Source organism: Syngnathus scovelli, chromosome 6, assembly GCF_024217435.2.
Source record: "Syngnathus scovelli strain Florida chromosome 6, RoL_Ssco_1.2, whole genome shotgun sequence".
In the NCBI taxonomy this organism is placed as follows: Eukaryota; Metazoa; Chordata; class Actinopteri; order Syngnathiformes; family Syngnathidae; genus Syngnathus; species Syngnathus scovelli.
In genome coordinates this window covers 16,323,884-16,347,623 of record NC_090852.1, presented here as the reverse complement: position 1 = coordinate 16,347,623, position 23,740 = coordinate 16,323,884, and the positions used below count along the sequence as shown (strand labels likewise).

General features: G+C 44.3%; 1 protein-coding gene across 2 annotated transcripts in view; it reads right to left on the bottom strand.

Annotated features, from left to right (window-relative positions):
- plxnb2b (plexin b2b) overlaps positions 1–23,740 on the bottom strand; it is a 105,535-nt gene that overhangs the window by 55,026 nt on the left and 26,769 nt on the right. For both annotated transcript variants that reach the window (XM_049724325.2, XM_049724324.2), the window contains 2 exons: positions 22,495–22,621; positions 9,466–9,588 (listed from right to left, as the gene is read on the bottom strand). The gene's annotated coding sequence lies outside the window, so the exon portion shown is untranslated. The remainder of the gene's footprint in view (positions 1–9,465; positions 9,589–22,494; positions 22,622–23,740) is intronic.

Genomic DNA, 23,740 nt, shown 5'->3' with positions numbered 1-23,740 from the left:
TGCGGCGATGATTTCAGAGGCAGGGGGAGGGAACGGCACAAAAATAAGTGCTCTGCCTCGCGGCTTTTCACCCATTTGTGGTTGAATTATTTTTAACTTTCGCAATCCATGAGAAAGGGAGAGCTGCTGGATTATTGGCAGCTTGTAAAATCCCATCAGAAAAGACGAGGAAGAATCAGATCATGTCGAGTTACACGGCGGCGGGATGAGGATGACGCATCGGAGGAAGGCGGACCCCCCGTCGAGGTTGAAGGAATCGTGTTTGGATCAGCAGAATTCTTCTGACAATGACCGCATCGGAGGAGTCGATTTCTAAAATATATATAACAGTAGAAACATATCTGCCATTTCCCTCCAGATCAACTTCAAAGTTGGAACTAATCAGAGCAGTCGAACGTGGTCCATCATGCTAGCTGCTAGGATCTAAAGCTAGCTCATTAAAACAAAATGAGGACTCAACCTTTGCCTCCATATTTTTGCTCCTCTTCGCAAAATATTGTTTACTATCCAACGTTGCCGGCACGTGGTCGAACGCGGTCCATCACGCTAGCTGCTAGCATCTAAAGCTAGCTCATTAAAACAATGAGGACTTAACCTTTGCCTCCATATCTTTGCTCCTCTCCGCAAAATATTGTTTACTATCCAAGGTTGCCGGCACGTGGTTCATTAAAACAAAATGACAATGATTCCGCTTCCGAGCAAACAAATTCGGGCAGGAGGAAGCAACAGTACTTGCGTTGTTAGTCATCCACTCAAAATAGGAAGTTTCTCATCCGTTGTAGGCGTGTGGGTTCATTCAAAGTAGCTGTGATTTTTTTTTTATGTCTTCACTGACTCACAAAAGTGATTTGGGGAAGGAGAAACTAGTGTTGTCAGTCATCTCCTCAAATCATTCCGTTCTTCATCCAAGGTTGTCAGTACTTGAGTCATTAACACAAAGTGGCCGTGATCAACTTTGGTCTTTACCATCTTTGCTCATATCTGAAGTTCATTTCTGCCACACTACCAAAACGTGACCTTCTTCCAAGACCACTCGGTTCATTTTCTAATGACATCGAGACTCACCTTTAAAACTGAGTCATTTTTGGAAAAGTTTGCTTCCAAGGACATTTCTGGCTATCCTTTTAAAAGTACCAAAAAATTGGAGATAGATCTTTCCGGAGACGATATCCTATTGCTTTGCTGTGCCTGTTCTGCTGGCTCCGAGTCAATTCCCTGAGAGGGCCGCACCATTCCCCAGGAATCAACCCCAAAGTCATTACGCCGGTGAGGGTCACTGGGTGCGAGGCATTTGTGGACAACACCGGCAGCGTTCTGGCTCCAGAGTGCCGCCTCAGGCGTCCTCTGTCCACACTCACACACACTCTGTGATAACGCACACACACAGCCAACCAGGCGTGCTGCCCAGCCACCAGTCAGCCTGCTTAATAGGGATGGCAAATAGTCCCTACAGCCCTAAAGACACAATAACGGAACACATAATATTCTCTCTGTCGCCACTTTAACAGTCTGTGAGTTCAGGCTAACGCGGCTAAAGGTTCAGAGGGCTAAACACACGCGCTCCATTTCAATTAGCGTCGTGTTCACCGGGGTGGAGGACAAGGCTCTTGCTAAACCGGCTCCACAATGTCACAAGCAGAAACGACAAATATGGCGACAGTAGCTAATGGCTAATGGTGGCTAATGGCTAATTTAGCCAATTTAGTTCCGCCCGCACAGCTCAATCACCCACTCAAAACTATCCGAGGCGGTCGACAAGATCAGCTTTTGTTTTCCTCGGGTCGACTCGGTTCGGAGAAAATAAGCATTTCTTCTCAGCCGGCTGGAAACGATACATTCATTAGCGGAGGTTTATTAAAATCAATGAACGACTGCAGTCTTTTGTATTCGCCCACTTTGCTTGTCTTCAAAACAAAGTGACGATTGAGGAGGCGGACTTCATAAATCTGCTCAAAACAATACATTTGCTTAGCAAAGTTGTCTGTTTTGGCTTTATTAAAATAATGACAATTGTGTTTTGTCTTCTCCATCTGAGGCAAACTCATTTCAGAGAATTTAGTAGGACTCCACGCTAGGTTTGTTTTATAAATCTCATCCATTCCTCTTTTACTCTGGCTCAACGTTTAAACATTTATCAGATTTGATAGTTTAGCCACAGACTGTTCCAAATTGTGCTTCTCTTTTATAAAAACTGTATTAAAATAAAGATAAATAAGATCGCCTGGCTGGGACTTGAGCACCTCTAAACTTCTGACCTCAGAATCAACCCAGATGGTCACCTTCGAGAGGTTGGCAAAAATAGACAGAAAAATAAAGCACATTTCCCGTCAATGTTGAAAACAAAGCATTTCTAATCCAAGGTTATCTGCATCTGCTTCATTAAAACATCATAATGATTGGCTCTCGTGTTGCCGGGGGCGACGGGGATTAGTATGAATGTGATTGTGCGGAGAAATCAGTCATAGTTTAACAGCAAATGAAGACACCTGATTTTGTCCGGCGGGCATGAATCCGAGTTTTCCTTTTCATCAAGGATTCGGTTGAACGGTATCGGCGTCTCGAAACAATGAATTCAGGTGGGTTCATTAAAACAAAATAACGACCATCGACGCAATGTCGCGGCGAGAAACTCTTGATTCCCGTGATTACTGACGTGCGGGTAGGCAGGGCGATGAATAATGCCCTCGCTGCATTTTTAATTGCCATCCTTCCCGCGGCTTGTCTCGCACGGCGTCCGCCCGGACCTTTGCTCCGACATCGACGGCTTAAACTTCATCAAGCGCTTGCAGGAATAACCAATTTCCACACACCTGCCGTGAAATGCCTTTCAATATACTCCTTGCCCGTAGCAATTTTCCCACTCACTTGGAGCCGGGGTGGCAATATGAGCGAGCAGATACTCGCCCTCGGGGGCGTCATTATGCTAGACGCGCTAGTAATGGAGCTCGGGGTCTACCTGGCTCGTACCACCTTTCTCATATTGAAATGGAAGAAAAAGGCGACGCTCGGAACACTGTTAATAAAAAACCAAAAAAGCAAGAAATGCCCAAGGCTTTGCTGCCCGATTACGAGAACTGGCCGAGAGTCAGGAAAAGCAAGGGGGAAGGGCGATCGGGCCCCGGTTCTGTCATCCGCTGGGCCCCGGTCTGCCAGTTCCCAGAACACAAGGAGCCTTTTTTCCACCGCCAATCACAACCAGATGTGCTCGCGCTGTTACCAATTCCGATCTGTCACTCTGCTTGCTCTCCAGAAAGCAACAACAACTCAGTGCTGACAAAAATACGCGCAGTCTCTGGCAGGCCCGGCCCCAACGTGTAATCACAGGGTCCCCCGAAAGGAATCCCGAGCTCCGATAACATGCTTTCCAATTGGCTGGTTTTCCCCCGCGGGACGGAGAGCCAAACTTGAGGTGACAGAGACTTGAGACCTCCAGGCCCGACAACCAACGTGGGACGTCTTGGGGCTGGAAAGCCGAGTAAACGCTGCTACAGTTTGCCTCTGGGTGTTATTTTTCTCTCCTAAATATTTAACATGAACATCATGTATGCCCGCCGGCTAAACAAAAAGCGTCCACAAAAAAGCATTTTTCTCCACGGTGTGAAGTGGGGGCAATGCAGGTGGTTACGATTAACTATTCATTCGATCAACGTGATTCACACATGCGGCTTTCCAAAGTACTCCCAAAGCTGCTTTTTTTTTCTCCGGCCCGCCCTCGGCGTCCTCTCTGCCGGCAAAACGCTATCAGCCACGGCCATCTGTTACCCCCGCAGCAGAAAAGTGGAGCTGCTCAAAAGTCATCTGGCGACTGATTACGGACAAGACACAACGTTTCAGCGTGTGATCGTTTCAAATGGGAATCGCGACGGCTTATGACACTGACCTGATTGTATTTGCGTCACGCAAGCGATGTGCGTCATACAAGCGTGAGTGTGTCAGCGATTATTCCGACTAGTTTTCTTTTCCGTAATGAATCGTATTTTTGAGAAACATGGACAAGAACTCAAACAATTTTTGAGGTACTAATTAATGTTAATAAATGAATGAATAAATGAAACAGAAATGACAATTATTTTGATTTTATTTTGTATTATTTTTCAAATTTATTCGAGAAATCGATTTTGATTCAGTTACCGATTAAGTATCGATTTGGTGTGTCAAAAACGATGCAAAAATATTGGTAATTTGTATTCAACGTAAAAGCAGGTTTGAAATCGACGCACACTCAAAAATCTAATACAAACATCGTCCCTAAGCGATAAATTGATTATCAATCGATTAACATGATCGTTGCAATCCTCATTTATCGCCATTGTTGCTGTGTGAGCATCTCAACTATAGAGAACCAAGTCGCAAACAAAACGATAAATATAACCCGCTAACAAGATGTATCGACACCAAACTGATTAGTAGAAGAAGTGGAAGTAAAAGTAAATACATTTATTGATCTTGTGTTTAGAACGCCATAAAAAAAACATCCATACATCTTATCAATGGAGTCCAAGTCGAATATTCATCCTCATAAAGCACTAAATTGCGTGAACAGCCGCAACTCAAACATTAGATTTCGTTCTCGGGAGACCCGGAAAAAAAACAAAAAAACACAACCTCCATGGCTGAGTTAATTAAACATCGCGTAAATAGTGTCGGGCAAATCCCTTACGTCTCACCCTCGAAAAGAATCATGTCACAACAACAGCTGCTCCACACACACTCCGGTCTGTCTAAAAATAAACTTTTATTAAACAAACCAAACGCTAAAATAAGGAAAGTTGATTATACACAGAATCAAGCTAGGCTTGAATAAAACCAAAGCATCCAAGGCTAACTTGAAAAGAGCAGTTGTGAGCTAGCAGTAAAATATTCTTATCGCTTTTATGTTCAAGATCATTTTCCTCCCAAGAATTTTTTTTTTTTTTAGCAAACGCGTTATCAGCAACGGGCGGTTAGGGTGGGGGGGATAAAACGCGTCGCCATACTTGGTGGGTGTCCTCCGCCTGGAGCAGAGAAGACTCCATCTGTTTTCAAGGGCTTCCACTTAGACGCACGGACCTCATTATTTGCAACATGCAAGGCCCGTCTTCCGTCTGAATATCTATTAGGAGGAGAAGCGTATTAGATTGCTGCATGCGCCATGCTCAGCCAGCAAAAACGCTGTTAAGCCAGCAGAGCCACGTGGACCACTTAGGAGGAGCCAGAGCATTTGTTGCAGGAGAGGCCATGGCGAAGGGGGCTTCTCATCCCCCCCCCCCCCCCCCCCCCCCCCTTAGGAGGACAGTCCATTGTGGCGGGACTGTACAGATCGATGAATCAGGTCAATAGATCATTAAGCAATCCCTATGTGCCTGAAATAACACAGGGATGAGAGTGGAGATAAGAGCTCAGATCGATGTTCTGGACAGATGAGAGGTGGACAGAGGCTGGAAATGGGAGTGAGGGGATGGACCCATTTAGGGGACGCTTCTGAATGTATTTTGTTCTCGTTAGCAAAACTGATATGAGATTGTCCTCTGAGCCACACCCTGAAAAAAATGTCCAGGATGTACTTTGGCTCACTCACGCTGTGATAGCTTCAAGCTTACCCTAATGAGGAGATGTAGTCCAGAAAACGGATGGCCGGATCACGCCACGGGGTTGTTAGCAATGAGCTACGAGCACACATTTTGCAAATCAGTATGTGCGACCCGCTAACGTCCGGTGTCTGCGAGAGTGAAGCTAATGGAACTTAATGCTCGGATGTTTTTAATACATCAATGTCTGGACGGGCTTTGAGGACCAAATCGCCAGCACGGCTGAAGAGCGATGAGGGAAAAGCGCATATTTATTTAGTCGTGACCGAGACGGGGGTGTTAAGGTGCGCCAGGTGGCGAAAGTGGGCGGCGAGCTCGGGACAAGGGTCTTTAGAAAATGTGTCGAGGCGAGACGGAAGAGGGTGTCGGAGCGGCAAATGGGAAAGCACAGCTGGATGTAAATGACATAATCCTTTTGGATTGGGGGGGCAGCGGTGCACTGATTGCCTCCTTTAAATTCTCTAATACTGATCATTCTGTCTGGTTAACTCATTAGCATGTGCGCTTTGTCTGCCAAACCACTTAAACCGACTGACTCGACGTGTCCCCTAAACTGAAGCGCAGATTAAAAAAAAATATGCTTCATATAAATCGCTTAAGGGGCGTAATTATGCGCACAACAACATCGTATTGAGTAAGCGGCATTAAATGTGCCGCCTAATGCTCTTGTGAATGACAAACAAGTGCAATCCATCCATAATCGGATGGATTGACTTCAAAAGGTCGACGGCAGCGTTCAACCGGACAATTGTCTTCCCCCAAGAAAAAAAAAAATACTGAAGCATTGATTAACAAATAATGTAGGCATCAAATTTCTTTTGAATTGATTTTGGTGACTCATAAGTAAACATCATTGGACCGCTGAAGTTGGAGTAGAGGGGCTTAGTGGCATGAGCTAAACTTCTGCAGTATCAATTTATCTGTCTAGCGAACTGGCTAGGTAGCTAGCTAGCTAGCTTTATCATCCAACTATCCATCATCCATCACTCCATCCATCACTCCATCCATCCATCCATCCATCCATCCATCCATCCATCCATCCATCCATCCATCCATCCATCCATCCATCCATCCATCCATCCATCCATCCATCCATCACTCCCTCCCTCCCTCCCTCCCTCCCTCCATCCATTCTTCCATCCTTCCATCCATCAGGACCTGCGAACTGGGCAAGAAGCAGAAAACCGTCGAGGAGGGAGGGTGGGTGGGGACGGGTGGTGGTCCGCCAAAAGCAGACGCTTCACCCCTAAAGAGGAACAGCATGGCAGTCTCGGAGGACATCTGCTTGCACAGGTGTGCTTACCCGATGTGATTAAGCTGGCCGTCGCACACGCATTACCCGAGCGATGACGCGCGGCTACTCGAAAACCAACTCTGGAGGCGCGAGTTGGAGGCGATGGTTGGAGAAGGGAAGCACAGATGGAACTGATTGGAGTTTAAGGACGGAGCAAGCGGAGGAGAAAATGAAGGGACAGACGAGAAGAAAAAGTTGGTAAACCACGAGAGCGTTACCAGCACATGCAGATGCTCTGTTTTTGATCCTGAAAAAACCGGCGGGAAAGCCACATGCACGCTTTATAGAAAATGACAACATAGGGGGGAAAAGTGCCTCTATCTATAGCGCCACCTATGGGATGCAATAAGCCCCTGCTATTAGCAGAAAACTGCAGCACCTCCTCTCTAAAAAGTTTGTTATTGCCTCACAAGTACTTTTCAAAACGCAGCCAAACAAATGTGGTGCAAACATAAATCACTTAGTCATAAATCAAATTACAACAATAACTGAAACAAATCTGTGCTTTCATCGCTTCAACTTTTCATATATTATATAACCGTGGTGACCCGCAATTGACCAATGAATAGTAACTGGAGGGGAATTTTTTTTTTCACTTTAACGCCATTAAAAATATATCTGATTAATTGATGAAATAATCTATTCCAGAAAGGAACCATCATTGTACAAAATGATTTTGTGAATGGCTGTGGTTCATTCTTGCATGAATATTGAATTACTTTCAAGCTGATGCAGGTTTCTTAAATTAAAAAAAGTATTTTAAAATGATAAATAAATAAATAAATAAATAAATAAATAAATAAATAAATAAATAAATAAATAAATGAATGAATGAATAAATGAATAAATATGTTTTAAAAAAATTAGGTGAATTCAGTTTGTGCATATAGAAAATAACGGAGGAAAAAAAGCATCAAGCCACATTGGCACTTCTCCAAAAAATGGCTTTGCGGGATACAGTGGAGTCAGACAGCAGCTTTGGCAGCGCGCTGGCCACTTGGAACGTCAACACACCTGTTTCCACAGCGACCAACGGAAAGATCGATTCCGCTCACACCGGCGGGCCGCTTCACGCTTTAACCTAAAGCGACAACGTGCCCGAATTCATTTGCCGCAAGAAGACAAAAGTCCACTCCCTAAACAATTGATTCAAAACAAAAAGAATACCAAAGTAATTTTCGTTATTTACGTTAGCTCAACCGCTCGACTCTTATTACGGCCACCGAACCGTAATTCTAGCCTTTTTGTTTATTTATTTTTTTCCCCCGGAACTTTCAAGCCATTTCAAATGACCTCACCGCGCAACAGCGACAAAAAAATATCTCCCGCAAACGAGAAAGAAAATCCCATTTCACAGCAGCCGGCAAGCGAGCAGGCAGAGAAATTGGAGCTCGGAATAAAAAAAGCCGCTCACCCCCGACATATCCCTCCTTAAAAAAAAATACGAAACAGAGGAGCAGACCGATTTAACGCTAAATCATCCCAACTGTAGCGTTGCAACAGCTTACCTTGCGCTGACAACTTGAAGGGAGGATGTCGGGCTCTCCGCGGCTTATTAGCGCTAGTAAATATCACTTTGCTCGCCTTTCAAACTCGCACCTGCGACTCAGATCGAAAAATCTCTCATAAGGCAACCAGATCTACGGCCGACAAGGAACGGGGCGGGGAAGCTTCTCTTTACGATCGTCTTTTCGTGTTGCTGTTGTAAGGTTGGATTTACACTGTAGCTCCAAATTGGATTTATTCCCGACTTTTTGATTTGATACCAACATTGTGTCGACTCCCCGTGTAAATATCCGAATTATTTCACAGCAATGATGTCATTATCTGTCGCCGATAGGTTGTTCATCCACGGGCGCGGTGGTTTTTTTAAAAAACAAACAACCAGCAAACCATGGCACTCGATATGAAAACCAGAATTGTGCCCCTTGGGGTAAATAAATTTGGGTCACCTGGCAGCAAGGAACATCAGGATTATGTCACTTGGGAGAAAAAATATGTCCGAATCAGGGTCAGTGGGGGCAAGAAATATTGTGTCGCTTAAAAATCAAAAACATTGGAGCCGTACTGCTTGGCGGCAAAAAACCAAAACCATCCAAATTGTGTCACTTGTGTAAATGCGGCTTGAAAATGATGATAGATGCGCCATTGACTCTCTGACATCACGCTGCAGGAGACAAACACATTTTACTGGCCGAGCAAATCTCCGTTTGGAATTCCGTCTGCCGTGGAGCGCAGCCCATCACCTCTCGGAAAAAAAAAAAAACACTTCCCACAACTATAACGGGCTCCAATCTGGTCTCACTTCTCAACTCCCAAAGTAAGCGTGTGGGTTGAGACGTACCGTATATATTTGCAAGTGCTAATGCTAGGCCGCACGGGTGGGCTGTTGGGCCAGCATCAGACAGATGGTTGTGTGAGAGGCAGAAGATCAGAGAAACGCTTGCTCCCTGTTGTTCTTTGGGCATGCGCTACATTTCGCAGAAGAGGCACCATGCGAGCTCTATCCGATCAATCTAATGGAGAGGACTTCTTTCACTCGCTATTATCAAACGCAAGCTAGCTGGGAATGACTACAATAAACACGCGCGACGGTTAGCTTACCCCGTTGCTGAGCCTCAGCTCTGGATGATGCGGCGTCGTACTCCACAGTCTCCGCTTTGCTGTGACGCTCCGGGTTTTTTTTTTTTCTTCCTCTGTGTCAGTTTCCTCTATCCCCAAAAAAATCTAAAACGACACAAATCAAAACATGACATGTTAGCATACCCTGTTCCTGTGCTTGGACACTTTGGACTCAGTAGGATACTCCGCAGTCTCCACTTTGTTGCATTGACCTGATTTTATTTTTTGCTTCTTCTCTTATATGATCCAAAACATCACAAATAATCAAACAGACTAGTGTTAGCTACACCTGTTGCTGTGCCCAAACAAAAACAAAAACACACTTATGCTAATGTTAGCTTTGGACGCTACACTTTATTACCTAGTTTTTGTTATACCTTCTGTCTCGGTTCTATTTCCCCTTTAAATGTTATTTTGTAACATCGTGAAACAGCTTGTATACAATATTAGCCGTGGGCCACTACAAAATGTCCGGCGGGACCCAAATAACCCCCGTGCCGTTGATTGGGCACCAGATGGAGCTAAATAAATAAGAATAACAGATTGCGTCTTTTGTTTGGAGGAATTTTAGTCTGCTTTACTGTTTCCCACTTGGCTTGTTATGACACCTCTTCGACAGCTCGGGTCAAACAAAGTGCAGGAGAGCTTAACAGTGCAGGCTCTGCAGAGAAGGCATGCTTAAACAAATTCAGACAAAAGGGATTTCACTCCCTGCCAAAAATTTGGTCAGTGTCCGAAGACGCCGTACTCCGCCGCTTGTGTAGCTGAGAACACCACCTGAAGTTGTTTACCCCGGCGAGATTCCTATTGTTCAAATTGGATGGCTTCTGCTTTTGTGTACTTGTCTGACCTTTAGCGGGACCGCTGGAGAAGACAAAGTCTAGCGTGCCAAGAGGGAGGGGAGAGTGTGTTGAGCACTTGACGCGGCTCACACAGATTGCAGCGTTGGCGCGGCCGACACAGACTGCCCGCTGACCTGGACGCTCGCCGGCCCATACCTGACCTTGCTACTTCATGCCAACGAGCAGTCCATCAACTCCCTAAACTAAAAATACATTTTTAGCCCGGGACGTGATTTGAGAGTACATTAGTTGATGATAGAAGCGAGGAGGAAAAAGAAGATTGGAATGAATGAGGAAATGACAACGGACGGAAGATACGGGGGAGAAGGTTTGGCAGCCGTCCATGAAAAAGACAGCTGGCAGCGTCATCCTTCACAAACCTGGCGGCGGCGCAATCGGCACGACGGAGGCAACCCTCCGGAGAGCTGGAGGGAAGAGGAAGTGATGTGGAGGAGGGGAGGGGGGGGTAGATAACACGGGCTTTAGTCTCAAGACTCTCATGCTAATTAACAAGTTCTACAGACAAGTGCCCCCCCCACCCACCCACCCTCGTGTTGCAACACACAAGGCAGCCGATTTCATCTTAGTTCTCCACGACTGGCCTGAAGTTTCAGATTGTTGTCTTCCTAAATAAAAGTCCAAAAAGTACTTCTCGAAACTGTAAAAACCGAGCCGCGTTGAACGCAACGAGACACTCAAGGATGATGCTAAGATGAGGAAGGATGAAAGGTGACGAGAGAACCTCCGGCCTCGTCTGAAGGTGAGTCCGCCGCCCCGCCAGAGGACTGCTTGGTCACTGTGGCGCGAAGTCGAACGGGGCAGGGGGGAGATGAAGACAAATGAGAAGGAGCTCGGGGGATGCTGATCACCAGCCGGCCATTCCGCTCCGACGCTCGCCTCATCCGGAGCGTAAGAGACAAGGTGGAGGCGCCCAATGAGGCAGGACGGGTTTAGTCATAACAATGCAAACGTAGGCCTTGGTGGTGCGCCATTAGTGCCAGAAGGACATCCATCAGAAGCAGTCGACAGCGGGAACAAGACGACCAAACCAAGCGCAAAGATGCGGCCGTGATGATGAATCCGCTCGGGCTACGAGCGGGTAATTTTCGCAGGATTCCAGCGCGAGAGAGTCGAGCACTTTTGAAATTGTTTTGGAACAGCCGGCACCCTGCGCCCGCCGTCCGTGGCATTGATGCTCGCCAGCCAAACTTGGCACTGATGACTCCGGGGATGGACGGCGTCTGTTTTCAACCAGCCTGAAATTGGCTATTTCATTTCGCGCGAGTGTGTTGAGGCCACATCAAGAAAGCCTGACACGTGTTTTTAAGTGGAACTGCCAGAAAATAGATTTGTACACTTCAGACAGCGGAGGAGCCTTGGAAAACAAAGGACAGAGCCTCCATTTTCACTTTTACAGATCGAACATCGAATTTTTTTACACCTCCAACACTCTTTAAAAACTTTTAAACTCAAGAATATGCATTTTTAACACTCCTCTGTCGTTAGCATTAGCATAGCTGACTTGTCGTTAGCATTAGCAGACTTTAACGGTAAAGTTTTGAATAACTAAGCTTTTAATTTACTCAAAGTGATAACAGACAAACTGTCTACTAATATTTTTGCCTTTAATACAGATTTATTCATTGCTTGTGAAAAACAACATCACGGGAAGAGGGCCTTGAAGAAAAATGATTGCTTATTAAATCTCAATCACAATGCCGAAGGAACGAAAAATATTTTGCTTTGTTTTTCAAAATGGTTCAGCCTTAGTTTCACATTCATTAGGACTTCGCCGCCAGCCTTTCGCATCTCATAAAAGGCCGCATTAGCATGTACGCGATCGAGATTGTCCGGCTTTTAGTAGACAAGGCTGGAATTTAGTCATTAGGATTTCCTCATTGTAAACTCGGATGCTCTATTAGAGCGCGTGGCTTAGCATCTCCATTCGGAGCAAACGGCCTCATTAGCATTAGCGCGTGTAATAACCTCGATTGGGGATTTCCTAACCCAGATTCGAAAACCGCACCCAATAAGAAGCTCGGCGACGGCACGTCAGCCAAAGTTGAGCATGTATATTGTATGAAACACTGGAGGGAGCACTTATTTGTATTCAGGTGGACGTCTTCGGCCAAGATGTGCGATTTGCATCGGCTGCCTTCCAGGGAACTCTCGGCAACTTGCGGGGAGCGAGCGCCAATTCGACCTCACACACCAGTGCGCTTCCACTCTGTGATCCAATTAATTTCACATCCGTATGAAACACGTCTAGGCGCTCAGCAGCGCCACAGGAGAGGAAACGGAAGTTTGGATGTGGGCAGTGGGGAGGAGGAGGAAGAAGGAGAACAATTTACAAAACGAGGAAGTCGGCTAATGGGTCGCAGTGGTTGGTTTGTTTTCTGGTCAATTCCAAATGTCTCTGATTTTATGAAATCATAGCTAGTGAGAAATTGGGAAATTTAAGTTCAATTTAAGCCACGCCTCCAAACGATGACTCGATTGTATTCAAACAGTTGCCGATTAATCTGAGAATTGATGAGTTGTTGTTTTTTGACCCTTTGCTTTATATATAGAGTTCCATCACAACTAAAATTCTGGCCTACAACATATATTCAGGATCGAAACTGCAAAGTTTCCACAAGGAAAATTGTCAAAATTCACTTTCCAAGCCCACGTGTGCCCTGCCATGCTTTTCAAGCAAACAGGCTGCAAGCAAGTTAGCGGCGGAGCTTAGCGCCGTCGTCCGCTATGCTAATCGAGGCTCGCGGTGCATTGGAAGAAGGCGACGCAGAGCATTAGCGATGTAAGAGGCGTGCCCAAGCCTGTCAAGGGAGATAGGGCATAATGACACACTCAGCTGGGACTTGAAAGCAGACATTTCCTGTGGTGATTTGCCCGATACGGGGCCCGACAAGCGCTTAGTCACACATTCCTGGGAGCAAAACAACGGGGGCCAGCTGGACGCCCCTTCCTTTGATGGGCAAAAGACGGAGCGTTGGAATTAGGAAGCTTGTGTTTATTTTGGCAGCACTGTCGCCAGCCTCTGGGTTAAAGCTTCGGCGATGCGGTTGCAAGGCTAGTAGGAACACAGCGGGGCACAACAATGTCATATTGTAATATGATTTTTTTTTATGCCGCTTATCCTGTTCAGGCGATCCCCAGCTGGCTTTGGGCATGAAGTGGTGCAACTAATTCTTTGTTATATAAATATTTATTAGATGTACTGAACATTGTGTACTTAACCTACCACGAGACAGCTGATGAAATTCTAGCCTAATGCTAACGCACAATGAAGAACGCCATAGATGGGCTAACAGAACTAGCATCTATGGAAAAAAAAACTATAACCGCTCGTTAAAGCCAAACACTGAGGCCCACTTAGCAAAAAAATATATATTATTACGCATTAATTTAATAAATATAATTTCCACTGTGATTATAATTCATGATTTTAAAATCCATACACAATATGAAATCATGCAACACTATCCTAGTTACTAGTTTGGATTTTGTTTCAGTCAAGCAACACAAACTTTATTGATTTCGTTATTCCCGTTCGCTCCATGAGAGCGCAATCAAGTCCCTGGTGAATAATTATTAACAGCTCGATTGCATATATTGTTACAGGGATGCGATGGTGCATCCAACTATAGCGTACCCGGACTCGTGAATGTTCATTAATAATCAGAGCGGCGCTTCATAAGCGGCTATGTACGCAACAAGTCTAATTGTCACCAAAGAGAGTTGCTTATTCGCTATTTCAATGAATGTAAATTAGCCACTTTGCTCATTTTCTCTCATTGACACGATGTAGGCTAATCTCCCCCCATTCAGCGCCTTCGCCGAGGATGTCAAAGCGTTGCCGTGCCTTTGAATGAGCCACTCTTGCCTTGACTTGTACGACTACAAATGTTCTATTCAACTCCTCCAGTCTCTTTATAATATGAAAAAGGCTTTGTTAAGTGTTGTCCTTGTTATTTGATGGTCACATACTGCTGAACCTTCTTTTAATGCCTGTTTTTTCTTTTGCTATCATATCTTGGTCGTTATTAAGGACAATTGGTAACTTAGTAATGTTTAGAAATACAGTAATCCCTCGTTTATCGCGGATAATTGGTTCCAAAAACCACCCGCGATAAGTGAAATCCGCGAAGTACAGTCACCAACAAGAAGTACCGGGCAGGCTAACGGGTTAGCGGAAAGATGCTAATTCGCGATCATGCTAACACGCGAAAACGGACTTCTAAAGGAATGTAAACGAACATTTGGAGCAATACTACATTGTCCTAAAAGTTAGACACGTTTCCTCAATTTAAAAGTTTTATTTTGACTTTTAAATGTTTTTTTAATTTTTAAAAAAAATACACGATGTAGTGAAGCCGCGATAAACGAAACGCGAAGTAGCGAGGGATCACTGTAAGCCCTAAAGTCCAAAAATGTTCATATGAGTGTGACCTAGCATATAAAAAAAATCCAAACAAAGAGCCATCTTCCACACTAGCGCACAAAAACAAAGTTTACAAGAGTTGTAGCCGTGACTGGACAACTAAGTAAATTCGGGCGTGACATCTGATGTTAATCACTGTTTGGCCACGTTTGCCGAGGGGTATAATCTCGTCAATCTGAATGATAATCTTCGAAAAAGGATGGAAAAACGAGCTGCCCAAATGTTGCACGTTACGCAAACAAATAGCAGGCAGCGCGGCTGCCTGACCCAACTCTTATCAGATGCCGCGCCGGTGTTATGAAAGCCGGGCGAGCATGCACCGAGCGGGGGCACGTCTACGCATGACTCTGTGTCTTGTGTGCAACCAGGGAAAAAAAAAAAAGCAAATCACCACACGTCGCGAACAAAAGCTCACATCTGGTTCTATTCAGGATGCCTGGAATTCTTTGCCTGCTCGGTTCAGATTACTCGCCCCGGCCCCCGTGCTGTCTGTCTGTGCAGGAGTGCAGATAAACTCTCGCCGCTCGGCTCGGCACAATGCCTCGACTATTCTACCAGCAAGAGCGGAGGCTGGTCGAGGGGATGGAGGTGAAAGCGAAGGGAACAACCTAACCACCTTGATTATGGTAGTGAAAAAGCTTACGATCCGGAAATGACTCATTGGTGAAGGGATCGTAAATTGTGATAGAAAAACAAACACTACACTTGTATCACTGAATTAAAAAAGGTGGTTTAAACATATTAAACTGGGAACATAAAGTTTCCAATTTTGAGAAAGATTTAATGGAAAATGTCAAGATATTTAATCGGGGAAATTTCCTGCCAATTTGCGATTTCAATTATGATACCTTTTTTGTCCCGGATTTTCCGGACTATAAGGCGCACCTTCAGTGAATGGCCCATTTTAAAACTTTGTCCTTATATAAGGCGCACCAGACTATAAGGCGCACCATTAATGCATCATGTCAGATTTTTAATCCAAATCAAATAATTCTCCATTTTATCTTTTTTAGTTCAACTTCAGACGCAACAAATTACTTTATAATCACAAAATAATGATCCATAGTCTTTTTGATTCATGATTTATAGTGATTGATTTCATGACACAATGCTTTGGGCCAGTTTAAATTTAGGAATTTGGTCCATATATAAGGCGCACTGGACTATAAGGCGCACTGTCGGCTTTTGAGAGAATTTTAGGTTTTTAGGTGCGACTTATAGTCTGGAAAATACGGTACTTGATTTTTTTTAATCACATCTACCCTCTAATTTAAATCTTTTGATTGCAAATGTGTTTAATAACAGTGTACATTCTTAGCCAGCTTCTTCTTGCTTTGCCTTTGAATGTTTGCAGCTGTTTGTTTGGAAATACTTTCAGGTGTTTGGTTTTTTTTGTGCATTGAGTTGCCTTTTGTATAAAAATGTGCCGCGATATAAATACAAACGCCTCGCCTCGGTGGTCACTGCTCCATTTCTTCATTTCAACTCAACCAGCTGTGGTTAAATGTCGCTCGACAGAACCAATTGTCGTCAAGGTTTCTTTCTTAGAGGGACTTTTTCTTCGCCTCTGTCGCTCACTAATGTGAGGTTAAGTTTCCCTTCGAGGAGTGAGATCCTTGACCGCCGAGATGCGTAGAGTGCCTTGGAATAACGTCTAATGTGAATTGGCACGATATGAAATAGACTTGACAAATATATGGACATCTTTAGCAGTTTTCAGTTTAGAACCACCTCGGGTAAAAGCCTTCTTGGGAGCCCCCCTGCCCCTCACACACAAGCAATATATTTTCTCGACAGCGCGCTCGCGGGCTTTTTCGTATATACAACATGTCAAGCGCAAACTGGTCCAGTGGGAAGAATCATGATGTCAACTCGCGCCCCCTTGAATTCCTGGCGGGAAACCACCCGAAAAAGAAGCTGTTTGGAGGGCCGGACTCGCACTTCTGTTCAGAGCCAGAAATTCCTATAAATCAAGCCGAGTTTAATTTTGCTTTGGCTCGAGAAGCTTCCCGATGCGACGTTATAAATAAGAACATTTCCATCCGGGAATGAAAACATCTCGGCGCTACAAACTAGCTGTAGTTATTTTTTTTTTTTCTCTTCTATACATTTGCGACGCTCCCCGCTCTCCAATTTCCCGCACTCTTATCTGGCGGCTTTGACAGAGTGATGTCTTCAGCCAGAATCACCTTGTCTGCCTCGCTTCCCCAGGAGATGGAGTGCCAGCCGTGGAGACGATTCAATCGGCCAGAAGTGAAAGAGCAGATCACAGACAATATGCCGCGGCCCCATTAAGACCCCCCCATGCCCTTCCCCCCAGCCCTCTCTTACTGCTCAAGCCCCCCACCTAATGGCCCATAATATCATTTTACACCATGTTCTTGCTTTTTTTTATCCTCACTCTAAACATAAGTGTCTCACAGAGGCGCAATAAAAACAGACATATTTCTTGATTACTCCTCAAGAAGCGTATCAGTGAGGAAAATAATGCTCGCTCAGATGTCGGACCCCCCCTTCGCCCCTCCCGCCCCAAACTGTGCTCATGATAGCTAATGGACATTTTATTATAATCAAACCCAGGCCATATCGTCGCCATAAATAGCCTACTTAAAAAATCATTTTCTTCCCGATGGAGTCCGTCAAAGTGCAACATGTTTCATTCACGCTAAGGGTGAAACTTCTCCGCCATGCCATAATCTCACATTTTGTGGTTTTATTATAGTCCGGGGGAAAATGCCAGCGGGCTGCTCGTCTTTGTTACAACTTGCTGTGCGGGATTCCACTTGAGCGAGAACAAGTTATTATTCGCAACTGGGAATGGCTCCCACCTTGGACCCGATACATCATCTGCTCAGACCACAACATTTACACCCGTATGGAGATCCGGGGAGAGATCAGCGTGCGCGCCAAGGGTGTCGGGGGAAGGGGGGGGATCCAATCTCTCACGCCGAGGAGCCGAGACAGGCGGGAAGATATGCTGCCGGCTCAGGCTAACCCGGGCGGATGAAATGACGGGATTACAGCGGGTATTAGAAAAGCTGCCGAGATGGTTGATAACGTTGTTTGCCGACGACCGTCACGCCGATTGCGGCCGTGGAAAAAAGTGTTTGGCGATTGGAAATATGGCGGAAGCGCCAATGTGTGAGAATTTCTAGAAAAATAAATCAAATATATAAAATATAAAGGCAAGGCAATTTTATTTACCCAGCATATTTCTTATCTCAATGTGTTTCGTACAACTAAAGCAGTAAAAAAGATTGTTCGCTAGGTGCTGCTGTTTTTGTTAGCAATAACATTTATATGTGCTTATTTTCTTTAGACTTTGGTTTGAATAAACACTTTCATGAGTGCTCCCTGCTAAAAAAAATTCCATTTTCTTCCCTAGTGGGCAAAAGAATAGCATTGCGTCCGGGGCATTGTAAATAATAATCATTACTGGCCTTGCATTGCTCACTCGCCTCCGTTTGCTTGACAGCTTTGTCCTCATTAGCCACAACTACCAATTACTGGCTCCGCTTCTTGATTTCTATGGCGACCTGGAATGAGATGCTTCTTTGACGCACCTGCCGAATGATTTTCCCGATGTTCGGTTTTCTTTTGACATTTTGAAAAGTGAGTAAATATAATAATTGTAAGGCCTTTTTCTCGCCGGGTGATTGATAACATCGGCGGCGACAGCTTTCATCCTGTGAAACGTTCGACATGTTGTTTCAATATTCCTATTTTGACTGGAAAGCTACGCTTGGCTTCCAAAAATAATTAAAAACGTCACTTGAAAGCAAAGTTTCTATATCGAGCGCGACCGCAGACAAACACGGCGACTCTCGCAGATGTTTTCCATCAACGCCGGTTGCCAAAGCGATGTCGGGCCGGGGCTGGAGGGGGAGGGGAGGGGGGGATGGAGAGGGGGGGAAGGACGTCTGGAGGTTCAACCTGGCAGATTATCACGCCGGAGATTGGCATCGCTTCAGATCTTTGCTGTGAAACTTATTTTTGACGGGTCTCACGTCTTAAAAGTGCTGATTGGTATTTTGGGAAATTGTCCAGCGAACCAAGTTTTCATTTCAGTGCCAATTTGGAAGCAGCGTAAAGTCTTTGTTGACAAAGTGGAGGAGATTGTGCAACAAGCTCCCACAACAACTACTAAGATGCTCAAATGCTTCTGAAACCTCAAAGTCAGAATTTAGACAACAGTTGTGCGGGGGCAGAGCATGTTTGCAGGGGCCGCAGCGGAGGAGCGAACGAGGCCCCTGAGGCTGACCGGATCTGGTCCAACTCTGCCCTGGCAAGAAAAACACGAACAGCCCTGACAGCTTGGCTAGTCGCGGGAGGCCGTGGAAAACTGCAGCCCCCCCCCCCCAAAAAAAGGAGTTTTAAATCGTTTTGGTCACGTGACATTTTGATGTGGTTGGCTTTTATCATCTGATGGGTGATTTTCAAGCATGTCATCCGCAGCTTGTTTATCACTCGCTTTGATAATGAGGAATTTTCAGCGGCTGACGACGCATTGTTCATTTATTACAAAACAAAAGAATGACATCGTCAGCAGGGGGACAGAAAATTGCAGTGGCGCTTTGAATTTACTTTGATTGTGTCGGATTAATTTTACACTCTATATGGGTTTGATTTTTTATTTTTTTTGGACTGACAACAGAATATCATTTTAAGGGCACTTGTTTGCTCTGTTAAGAAATAACCCCGAATAAAGAAAATATTCCATACATCAAATTGATGCCTGATTTTTAAATTGCATCCTATAGTCACCAAAGCGTGTATAGATTCTCCATCGCGTCGCATGGCTGCCCCACCAACAGCTTTATTTGCAATTCTCTCACAAAATAAATTGAAAGACGCATTACAAGTCCAAACTTTCCAAGCGACAGCACGGCTGGGTGTTGAAAGCAAGATAAAAGTCAATAAGCAGGTCAGCTCCACACAGGGGGGAATAAAAAATAATTTGACGACAATAAACACAAGCGGCGTCGTGTTCGTTTTCCACCGAGCGCCTCGTTGCGTCGAGGTTGCGCTCAGGCAAAACCTCGCGGGAGCCGTGATTGACACTTCCCGACGTGGCAAACACCGTGTCGTTGCCGTGACATTTACAGCATCTTCTGGGACGGGAAATGACAACAAAGGAATCGGGATGATAATCAACTCTAAAAATAAAGAGTGCGAATGTCCTGTGTGTTTGCGTTTGGGGGAAACTCTAATAGCTTGAGTCAACTAATCAGTTTGGCGGAGTCAGAATGTAACACGGTGAGCGACTATGAGCGGCATCAGAAAATAGATTTCAGGGGTATTGTCATTTAAAAAAAACATCATTAAAATATCTCATAATGCTCATAATACACAAACATTTTTATTACTTTTACATTTTAAAACAACCACACGGCTAAGCCTTTCGGCCTGCTAGCTTAATGCTACGGCTAACACAGTGTGAAACCTTTCAGCCTGCTAGCTTAATGCTAATGCTTATCTATCTATCTATCTATCTATCTATCTATCTATCTATCTATCTATCTATCTATCTATCTATCTATCTATCTATCTATCTATCTATCTATCTATCTATCTATCTATCTATCTATCTATCTATCTATCTATCTTTGCTAGGGCAGCAAAAAAAAGCTAATATTTGAGTGACTGTCAGCCCATCCCCCTTAAGCCCCAAACTAGATATTTCCCACTTCCGTCCTCGAGTTATTAATCATACACGCTCGCCATTTAATCATGCAGATGAGCAATATAACCTCGGCAATTACAGGTGGCTTTTTAATTTGCCAACCTTTATACTCCACTCAGCTACGCCGGGCGTACTCTCGTTTGAGTGAAATATGGACAGGAGAGCGCTTTTAACAGCCGTTGGTAGAAAAGCATTTTGGCCGCAGTTAATTGCCAGGGATCTTCCTATAACGAGCACCGGCACGGACTTTAATGACTCGCGCGCCTTAATGAAGGAGTGCTGGGAGGCAAGTAAACAAACTTTGGACACTATTTTGATCAAGTTATGATGCTTAGCCTATAATTGGGCGATTGACCCTTCACACACACACATAGCGCTGACTGTTTACTTTTCAAATGTGTTCAGGAAGTATATGTTGTATGTAAACTCAAAAGTTTATCGTGAGAGTATGACTTCAACCTGGAAAGTATAGTGTTTTTTATCTATAAAATATGTTTTTTTTTTATTTTGAAAACATTTTTATTCTTGTAAAATTGAAAAACTTTAATGAAAATATCTGACTTTATCGAAAATATATAGAACTACTTGAATGAATTAATTTAAATCTAAAAAATATATTTTAAATTATCTTAATGTGATCACTTTCAAAAACATGAAATTTAATTTCTAAAATTCTAAAAAAAATTCTAAAACTCCACTTTTTCCCCCCAATCTTACTGAATATCTCGAAAAAATATATATATTTTTTACCCATTTAACATTACCACTTTAAACTTAATATTATTTTATTTTGTGAAATTCTTGACAGTGTAGTCCAAGAATTCCTGGGGACTGTTGCACAGAGTTTATCAAAAACCTGCTACCTCGAATGTCTCCTGACAACCAAACAATAGGAGCCACATCTGGCTTGGGGGGGGGGGCAACTAATTAGAGGCACCACACACACCATGAAAGCGCGATATAGCTCCAACACCAAGGCTGTTGGGAGAAGTGAAGAACTGGCGACGAAGGTGTGTTTTCATTGTTTTGTGTGTGTGTGTGTGAGATTGATGGATGGCGAGCTACGCTAATTGCCGAAATCCCACTGTGAGCTAGCAAGGAGCGAATGGGCCAAGTCAAATTAAGTGAAACCGGGGCAAAGCGGGAAACGTGGACCTCCACCTGTGTCCTAGCAGCCTCGTTTATGCTCTGCACGCATATGAAGTAGATCATGGAAACGTTGCAAAAAATCCAAGCGGCTTGTTTCAAGACATTTCTGCACGCGTGCAGCTACATAAAACATTGCTTGTTTGTGTAATTTCACATTTGATGAGCGGGCAGGCGAGCACAAAGATAAGGTTCGCTTAATTGTCACTGATTGCCGCCGTAATTTTCAGGAAAGAACACGGCCGTGCCACGCTTACGGTCACGTGACAACAAATAAACAGGTTGGCCTCGGGAAATGAAAAAATGTCACTTAATTGGCATGAAAATTATTATTTACCGACTTCATACGACGTATGATGCTCTTTGCTCGCCATACGTTCCATCATTAGCCACCTGTTGCTGTAAACACAACCGAAAAAATCACCGCACGTTCCCAGCGAGTAAATAAATGTATGAGTACATTGAGACGAGGTCATCATTATTTCAGTACACTGTGTACGGCTATATGCTAATGCTCCTATACGTTCTTTTGCTAACTTAAGGAAGTTTTATTTATTTATTTATTTATTTATTTATTTATTTATTTATTTATTTATTTATTTATTTACTCATTTATTTATTTATTTATTTTAATAATAATGATATTAATATATATATTAAAATTAATATATATTAATGTATTATTTATTTTTAATTATAATTATTTTTTTATATATTAATTTCACTTTCTTTACGGGAGGAAATGACTCCACATGCAATGGGATGAGAAAGAAGGAGAAGAATTTGGAGAATTTGAGGTCGTAAGACAAAACATGGGCGCAAAGCCAAGGACAGTAGGGGCAGAATAAACAGTAGTGTGTAAGTGAAAAAAAAAAGGCGCCACGGGTGCTACTCACGCGGGGAGAGGCCGACGTCGGGTCCCAACCCTCACTTGACACTTCAATCACCGGCAGCCGGAGCTTCGGGCAAACTCGCTCCAATTAGCTGGACGCTGCCACTGACCCCCGGCTTCATTAAGGGTTTCTGCAAAGGAGAGGGAGGAGAGGGTGAGGAGGCACGGTCGACGACACTTACACACATCACGTACACACACGAGGTGAAACTCAAGGTTACAGATAAACCCAATCAACTTTGAGAGAACATGTTCACACTGGTACTCCCGGCGGGCTTACACCCAACGCTGATGGCGAGGAGGGCTTCGGCGCGATTGAGTGCAGAGGTCGCGGTACGCCCCCCCCCCCCACCACCACCCTCCCCAACAGGTGCGACCAGCAGACATGCAATTACCGGGCTGAGAATGTGCATTTTTTTTGTGTGACGGAGACGAGAGGCCATCAGAGGAGGAGATCAAAAAGCGGGGGAGCAGAGGTGAGAGTCGACTGCTAGCAAGCGCCTGAGGGGGCTACGCGAGGAGCAGCAGAGGGAAATGTTTCACTTGAATCTCCACGTTCGAAAGTCCATCGAGAAAAAAAAGAAATTGTAAGATTTATGACATGCTTCTTCTTATGACACAAACGGGAGGTCAAATGTTGGTTAGCTGAGAAGCAAAAAAATGTGCGACGTCACAACGAGGGCGGCCGCGTCCGCATAAACAAAGCTATTTTGACAAGCGTGTTATTTCGACATCTATTTCAGGCTTTCGTCAACACGCACATACTACGACGAGGCCCGCCAAGCGTCGCCGTGCAGCCCGGGACGGTCCAAACATGTTCCTTGGACAGGTTTTCGAAATGTGCTAAAACGTTTTTGTGCTTGACCCCTTGAAAGAGTCTGATAAAAAATAAAATAAATAAAAATAAATATATAAATAATAATAATAAATAAATATTAAATATGGACCACCCACAAGTCAGCAGCTAATATCCACCATGTTCTTCTTCCCGCAACACAATCAGTACCATGCTAGAGAGCAGCAGTGTTGTTGGATGCACAAATTATGGTTAGCTAACAGCGCTAACCGTGTTGACCTCTGTTTGCCGTCACTTCAACTACAACAAGAAAAACATATATGACCGTCCTCAGCGGTGGTCATGTTAATATTTTCTGCGCCGGCCTGAAATCTCCGCCCAGCAACGTGAATGCCTCATTTTTGGATTAAACCTCTTCGATCAGGCTAAACGCAATGTTTGTGTATGCGTTGTC